Source organism: Styela clava, chromosome 5 (assembly GCF_964204865.1).
Source record: "Styela clava chromosome 5, kaStyClav1.hap1.2, whole genome shotgun sequence".
Lineage (NCBI taxonomy): Eukaryota > Metazoa > Chordata > Ascidiacea > Stolidobranchia > Styelidae > Styela > Styela clava.
The window spans coordinates 5,002,930-5,011,408 of record NC_135254.1 but is presented as its reverse complement, the minus strand read 5'-3'; the positions used below and the strand labels follow the sequence as shown (position 1 = coordinate 5,011,408).

At 35.1% G+C, this 8,479-nt stretch overlaps 2 long non-coding RNA genes across 2 annotated transcripts; one reads left to right on the top strand and one right to left on the bottom strand.

Moving 5' to 3' along the window:
* Positions 1-661: 661 nt before the first annotated feature.
* LOC144422973 (uncharacterized) lies at positions 662-2,041 on the top strand. Its single transcript, XR_013475505.1, has 3 exons — positions 662-901; positions 1,430-1,505; positions 1,590-2,041. It is a non-coding gene; the product is annotated as an uncharacterized LOC144422973 (long non-coding RNA).
* Positions 2,042-2,537: 496 nt separating this feature from the next.
* LOC144422974 (uncharacterized) lies at positions 2,538-6,452 on the bottom strand. The gene is made up of 2 exons (XR_013475506.1): positions 4,133-6,452; positions 2,538-3,875 (listed from the first exon to the last, which is right to left on the bottom strand). It is a non-coding gene; the product is annotated as an uncharacterized LOC144422974 (long non-coding RNA).
* Positions 6,453-8,479: the final 2,027 nt, after the last annotated feature.

The window sequence follows — 8,479 nt, the reverse complement described above, 5'->3', positions numbered from 1 at the left end:
TCACACGGACGGCTATTCAAACGGGCCCTTAATCAAGATCGGGCGGTAAAACGAGCATATACGGTACATATATATTTCGACTTTATTACTTATCGATCTTGATCGGTGTTGATAGGTGTTGGTCTGTCTGTCTGTTGAACACTTTCGTATGTTACGCGATATCTCACGAAAGCGAGGTTGAATCGGCTCCAAATTTTGCATGTGCATTCATCATATCTCGGACCAGAAGCCTATTGATGGATGATGTCGTATAATTAGTGAGTTTTTATTTGATTAGTGATAGAACACGCGATGTCGCTGTTGAGCCAAAGCAAAGGATACACGCCGCTGGATCGATAAGTCGGCGGTCTTCGATCTCTATCTCGATTCACCAGTTGTTTGTTTTTGGAAGCATGGACTTTATGGTGAAAGCAGTTCCGGACGGCTAGCTGCTACGCTCCAACTCGGCAATCCGAAATTTTGGCTCCCCTTTGGCTGCGCCCCTTTCATCAACACATATTCAAAAACACATTTTTTTCATTTTATTAGAAATTAAAGCAAAATAAAAAAGCGAATCAGTAATTTATAACGCATTTTTGATTAAATTTGCACAAGGTCCAAGTCATTCTAAGTCAAAGTCAATTCGATTTTTTCGGCCAGTGAAACAAAAAACGATGTCAGTACAAAGTTACGTGTAAATATTGAACCAATGACATTAAACAACATGATGCGCAACTCCGGCATTTTTGTCCGAAGATCGTATTCGATAGCACGCTCCAATGCACATACTTGACGAGACGAAAACGAGCGGATGTGTGCTGCTTTCAAGGCGTAGCACGAATGGTGTTCGTGCCTGCTTTGACAGTTGTTGTCGATTTTAATGATATTTTTGAAAGTTGGGGTAAAAAGAAATCGGTAAAAGGTAAGGTGAATACTATTGTTGTATATCACACCCGCACTGTTAAGTACATGTGGGAAAGCCAGCCTTTGTCAAATACTACGAAGTTATTAATTCAGTACGGTACGTAGTTGCCCATTTGCCGAAATTACATATTTACTTACCCCTTATGGTTTCAAATAGTTCATGCACCTCCAGTTAGATTTTTTTAATCAGTGAGGATATATACTCATTGTTGATTGCTGCTCATTGTAACATACTATTACGCATTCACTTTTATTTGCGTATTGAATCAAAGTGTTAACAAGTTCACCTAACATTTCACTCATACCGGTCTATATTGTATTGTCTGATTTCTCAAGTATTTGGAGCCACGAATGCTTGTAATTTTCTGACTAAACCCTTTTATTAGTTGGTTTATATACCAAATTCAGTAAAATATTTTTTAAATAAAACATGAGATATTGGATTTATTAGCTTTTCCATTCTGAATCATATAGACTGCTTTATTTATTCTTAACGAAAATTAATAAATCTCCTCTCTTTCTTCAGATGTGAAAGTTGTGGACAAACCTGTCTAAGCATTGTGAGACTCTTGCAGCACAAGAGGCAATAGCAGAAATAGCAAGTATATCAATCAAGAAATTAAGCCGACATAAAGCAAAACTTTCAACTATTCGTCTAATCTCAATTTCCTATTATTTATTCACAGGACAACTATAGCAGACGGGGAGATATTAGAAGTCTGGCGACATATCAGTGACAGTGTGATTCCAAGAAATATAATGCAATTGAAAATATAAAATTGCAATAGAAAAACAACCTATGGAGGCATGCAAAGACATTTGACCCTCCGGTAGAGTTGTGTATGGCCCCCACATCCTGCAGGGCTTGAGGAAAATAACTAAAAATTCCAAAGCGTAAGATTGCATAAGCGGTCTTATTTGTAAAAAGGCACAAAACACTCCAGACATACTTAAAACAGCTTTGGAAATGAGGATTACGGGTACCTCACCGCACCTGTGTTATATTTGGTTCATCAACTTTTGGTAGTACTATAGAAGAAATTCCGGAAGGGGTATAATCATCATTCATGATAAAATACTATCATATATTTTTTGAACAACTTCAATCTAGACCAGGGATCTCAAACTCGCGGCCCCAGAGAACTTCCAGTGCGGCCCTCGAACGCTTAACAATAATTGTAATAGTATTTTGGAAGTTTTTATTTTTATCTAAATGTAATAGATTTTTCAAACCTTCTAAAGTGAAATTGATTATTCACACAGAAAACAATTTACTGAAAGTAGTTTTGGAATATTGATTTTTTTTGTCCACATTTTGACCCAATTAAGAATACACATCAAGCTAGCAAAAGAATACTTGAATAAAACACTTGAGTAATTAAATTAAACGCAAAGTACATGAAGAAGGTGGCATTTTCGAAGAAAATGGGAGTTGTAACATTTCTGCTCTTCACAAAATTCTGAAGCACATTGTTTAATTTGTCATATTTCCATCAATACAATCAAAAAACACAATAAGCTCAGCAGTCAATATGACAAATTCGAAGACCAACTTCGAACAGAAAATTTCCATGTGTTTGTATATTAATATAATTATACAACGACTTAGTTACTAAAAATCAATATCAATAATAATTCAAGCAATCCTATGCCACGCAATGTAGTGCGAAATGTCTTGTCGAAAAAATCTGTCATTTGTTTTTTTACTGATCTATACATGAAATGATAAAAGTAACTTTTTTGCATTACTGGAATTAATTAAACATTCGTAAAGATCCAGATAAACCCATGATCATGTGGCCTCGTTAGTTAGAGTTGGTACTATAAAATCATTTCAGACTGGCCTTAGTATGCTGGTGACACAAAAAAGATGCCAAACGCCAGGACAAATGTAATTATTAAAACATTGAGTTTATACTGTAGTATTTTTGTTAATTTTAGGTTCATATATTTAGATAAGTTATTTTTAGTGTATGTATTATTCTTTCCTTATTTAAAGCTTGTTCAAAAATGATTTTGATGGTTGTACATAGAATTTTACGATTTTTTATAATAAATACTGTAACTTGCAAATGTTGCATTAATAGTGGAATGCAAATATTAATATGTAATTGCATTTGAAATTGAAGAAAATAATAAAACTTAATCCAACTGTTTAGTTGCATCACAATATATGTCACAAACTAAAACTATCTTAAAAATATCTTTTAAGTATACATTATCAAAAACTGTTTGCGGCTCTTTTTACAATTTTCAAAATGCAATGCGGCTCTCGAAAACCCATGAGTTTGACACCACTGATCTATTCTAGACGATTCAAGCATTGCTTCGGGAAATTATATCACTTCAATTAAATTGAAATAATCTCGCTATATTAAATACAAAATCGTTGCTATCATAAAGGTAAACCAATTCAGCTACTCGAAATATATTGGCCTTCACAAAGCAATGGAGGCAAAATTGAGAGTTCATGAGCTATGAACATTTGGTTTTTTCTTTGTCTTGAACTTTCCATACTCCACAGCCCCTATTAATTTTTTTTAATTTTAATTACCATGTGATGGTCATACATATCTTTAACTTGTATTTTCTGTCATGATGTATTATCTCAATGTGCCAAACTATTAATTAGTGTGCATATTTTGCTTCCAGATGACATAAATGTATTGTCATGTTTATTACCTCAGCTTGGAGTATTGACAAGAAAGAGGTGCCAGTAAATTAGGTAAAAAAATTTTCAACTCATTGTTATAATCAGAATTCACAATCAATAGGAATTATAAACAACCAACAATCAGTGAGAATTATATGCGAAATCCCTCAGAATAAATTTGTCTAAAATCGGAGGAAGTCAAAAAATATAGGTAGTTTCTATCCACACAAGCATTTCAAGAAGACTTGCTCGAGCCAAACTAAATGAGCATCGTCAGGTGATCGGTAAGGCTGCAAGTTGAATTCAGCCCTGCAACCTCCTGCATAGAAGATAATATTAATTAGTGGGCTATGAGCTAAATTCTTAAATTTAAACAAACCTATCTACGATGCATTATGTACCAGCAATGTTACCTACGATTAACTGAATATGTAATATGTCTAATAAATTCACCTACAAAAGCAAGTTCGATAGGTGCAAACTTTGTGTTATGGAATTGTATCGCAGCACAGTTTTGTATGACACCCTCTTTAAATGAAATTTCAATGATTAAGCGCAAACATTAAAATTACTAACTTTGAACTTTGTCATTATCTGCAAAATGTTCCACACAAATCTTTCCGCTATCGCGTTTGTAACCTTCTCTGATAAAAAAAAACGTCTATGATGTCCAGAATTGCTCTTTACAGCTTGCCTGTTATTCCAGCTTTCCAAGTAAGCAAAACTTCTTAGATATAGAGATTATTTTGTTTCGTTACAGGCGCAAAAAGGCAGGTACTACACGTAAAAAAGACGCCGAGTAGCAAAAGCGAGCGGAAAACGGACGCGAAAGGCGACGAGAAATATGTGCATTGGAGCGTATCATGAAATACAATGTTTTGCCTGTAGTCTTATGGAGTGACGTCAGAGTTGCCTATCATGTTGTTTAATGTCATTGATTGAACCAACAAGAGAGCTATGCTCAAATATAGGGACACGTAGCGCCACCCAGTGGCCATAATTTTGATGACGTCATAGCGAAAATTTTATCTTTAACCACTGAAAATATCAAAGCAATTGGTCCAGTATTCGAAGAGAAAAGCTATTTTTTAAAAATGGAGACGGAGACAAATAACAATAACAACAAAATTTTGAAACGATCGTTATGGCCACTAAACGTGTCCAATAATTTTACTGGGAAAGGGAGGTCGCGAGATACCTAACAGCGATAGCCAAGTTTTTAATGTCTAGTTAAGATTTAGATGGTCGGGAAATTATTATTTTATTGATTTGAGGACTATTATTGCCGAATTTGTCATCACCATAAATTACCAATTAGTTTACCATGAAATACCAGCCATTTTACCATAAAATACCCGTTATATTGCCATAAAATATCAGTTATTTTACTAGAATTTAGGTATTTACTAAATGATAGTTTCCAACACAAAACACCAGTTTTGGTTGAATAAAATGCGAAGTTTAGACCGCGCTTTTCAATATTTCACCATTAAACACTACTTAATATTACCGTGTTTCCCCAAAACATAAGACAGTGTCTTATTTCAATTTTCATTCAAAAAATAACACTAGCGCTTATTTTGGGGGATGTCTTTTATTTTCATTTATCAAAAACAAAATTACAAAGTAGATAATCACGATATTTCCAAATATACAAAATATGAAAACCGATATCCATCTACTTATAAACAACACGTTTTTGTTTGAAATAACTGCTAAACTTATTAATCTTCGGGGAAACACGGTATGATAATACCAGTTATTTCACCTTAAAAAAAGCAGTTTTATTACCATAAAACCCCAGTTATTTGACCATGGTGATTTCAAATATTTCACTGTTAAAAATTTGTTGATTTTCCACGACATTTGCAACTGTTTTACCATGGAAATACCAGTTCTTCTTAGTAAATACAGGCATGGGATAGAGATATGTTTTGCTAATGTGTTATCACAGCTCAAACACTAACTAACCCCATAGGTCCTTGACGCTCCCTTTGAGATTAGAAACCGGTTTTGCGACTTTGCTAGTACCACGACGTTTTATTATTTAGCTTTGAGTTTTTGAACTTATTTGAAATTCGAGGTAATACTTTGCCTATATCCGTAATTTTGGATAATGTAAAAATACACTCATGGAATTATAATATATTTTATTCAATATTTTCAATTTCTTATGACGTCATGAATCATGCCACAGAACCAATATGACGGCACACTAATATTTAAGTTACCATTCTCTTTATTTAAAATCTGAATTAGCCTAATTTGATTTCATCAGTTATATCAAAGCAGCGTGGACTCTGCACTTTTACAATTCTTCTGACTCTTGATAAAAAATAAACAATGCGAAAGATTATTTACATATTTAAGTTAATAAAAATCGGCCTCTGAAAGGCAAAGAAACTGCAGTTTTGTGCATAAATCAAAAAAGCGCAAAAATTCTCTTCAGGCGATGTGTTGTCAACTTATAGTTCAGTTTAACCCTGCAGTATTCGTACCATGCTTGAAGCTATGTCCATTATTTTATGACGCAATAAGTAAATCAGTTCCGCATGAGTGGTCACGTACCACCGCAAGTTGCTGTCTGTTTTTTGTCCGTAACAATAGATTCCGTTTTAACAGGAACTTTTTCTGGACTGTCCGAAATTTTAATACTCCGGACGCGTTGTAGTATTTCCTTTTCTTCGTCTTTTTCAGGGTCGATATCCGGAACAGCGTTTCTTCTTCCCGCTCTTTCTGAATTTCCAAATTCTTCCATTATGACGTCACTATTTCGTTTGGGGACAAGTTGTTATGACGTCACAGCCGACTTCGAGTACTTTGGTGACGTAATAGTAATTCCAATCTCATTTGTGTTCGTCAGTCGTCATCTTAAGAATTGCTAACTTCATATAATAATCTGTATTTTTAAATTCAATAAAATACAAATAATATTATTACGGTATATCAGCGGCTCGCAAACTTTTTGTTGGTGCGGCGTTATATTATCAGGAAATAACTCACCGCTCGCTAGCACGGAAAAAATGCTGCTTTCAAATAAAACTTAATTTTGTGATCGTTAATATGTTCTTTATGCATTTTACAGTTTGTAAACACGTAAAGGTCAACTGGTCTTCCTCATCTCTGCCTGATTTTCCTTTGAAATGCTAAAAAAATCACTCATGTTTGCTAAACTCGGTTCAGCAGATTAAAAAAACTACAACTCGCAAAATTTCGGCAAGTAGTGTCTACCTCTACAAACCGTAACATGTAAATGAGTAAACCGATTTTATTCAAGAGTCTTGCGTCGCAAATATTACACTGTATGCTTGTATCAAGCCAAAATTATCATTTCACAAACGAGAGAGCATTGCTTAAATATATATAGCAGGGGTGGCCAACCTGCTTTCGACCGCGATCGACTAAAATTTACAAAATAGCTCGCGATCGACTGATCGGCAATAAGGTCAAATATACACGAAATCGAATGAGTTCTGAATATGTAAATAAATGTACACACGCATTTAAAATTCCATCGCTGCCAATAAGCACGGCCATGTGGGCGCATTTTTTTTTATGAAATCGCCACAAAAGATGATATTTTTTATCTTCCATTTGATTATGTAATTGTACCCGGAGTAAATTATCATCTTATATTTGAGATTTATGCGAATCATACAATTCTGATCTGAGGCCTGTCTAATTTTTAGTCGTTAGTGTTGAAAATTCCTCAAAAAACCTTGTTAAGTATCCATATAATCTGAACAGCGAAAAAAAAAAAATTTAAAAAAAAAAAGATGTTACATGACTCCTAAAACTTAGGTATCTTATTTACAATTTCCTCCAAGTTCAATTCTTTGCTCGCTTGGAATTAGAAAAAAATTGGGCATGCTGATGCCAATGCTATCGTTGCGAATACACTACTCTTGAAGTGAGACAATAACTTTCGCATACTGCAGAAGTTACTGTAGGATCGTTTTCGGTCAAGACACACGGTATTCGGCAAGTTCATTTCGAAACTTTGGCAGCGGCGACCCTTTTATTTGTTATGTAATAATATTCTCTATCGAGCTTGACCAGACTTAAATACTCTATATGTATTGTGTATATCGTATTTTGCGCAGTACAGTACTGTATTCGTCCTGTTTTAGGACACAACAGGCACTGCATGAAACTGTTTCATGGCAAAATTTTGGGGTATTATTAAATTCACTCAACATCAGACGCGATCGACTACTCGAGACGTGATGATCGACCGGTCGATCGCGATCGACGTGTTGGCCACCCCTGATATATAGGATAGGATATGATTTACACATTAATCCCGGGTGAAAGGAAAGCCTATGGGACGGCGTAATCATAAGGCCAACAACGACCTCTCGTCCGGTTACTAGCCCATGTCAGGTATGGAATTAGTCAGCCAGTTAATTGTTTTCAGAAACGTGGACTTAAACGAGAAAACGTGCATTGGTACCGGTAAGGCATGAAAGCACCGATCGGATCGGCGTGACGGCATTAAAAAAATTACCCTTTAATTAGAAAAAAATACAGCAAAATTTTTTGTGAATTGTTGGAGTACCATATGACTCGGAAAAAATTTAGAAGAAATAAAAGTAATGGTCTTCAAGCGACTGCTGATTTTAACAACGAAATTTTAGTTGCTGTTGGTGGTGTGATTATCGGGTGCTTTCGAAGTATGTGCAACAAAATAGCGCACAACCTGAACATAGTATGTGTACTAGGTTAGGGTTATCAGGTTGTGTGTCATCTTGGTTGACATACTTCAGGAGCGCCGATTGTTGTTACGGGAAGATCGGCTTCTTCCTGCAACCAATTGACCAATAATTCACTATTTGAAACTTGGAACTATTCACTATTTGAAACTTCTACTGCAGGGGTCGGCAAAGTTTTGTCGTTCGCTGGCCAGAATTAAAGATTGCAAGT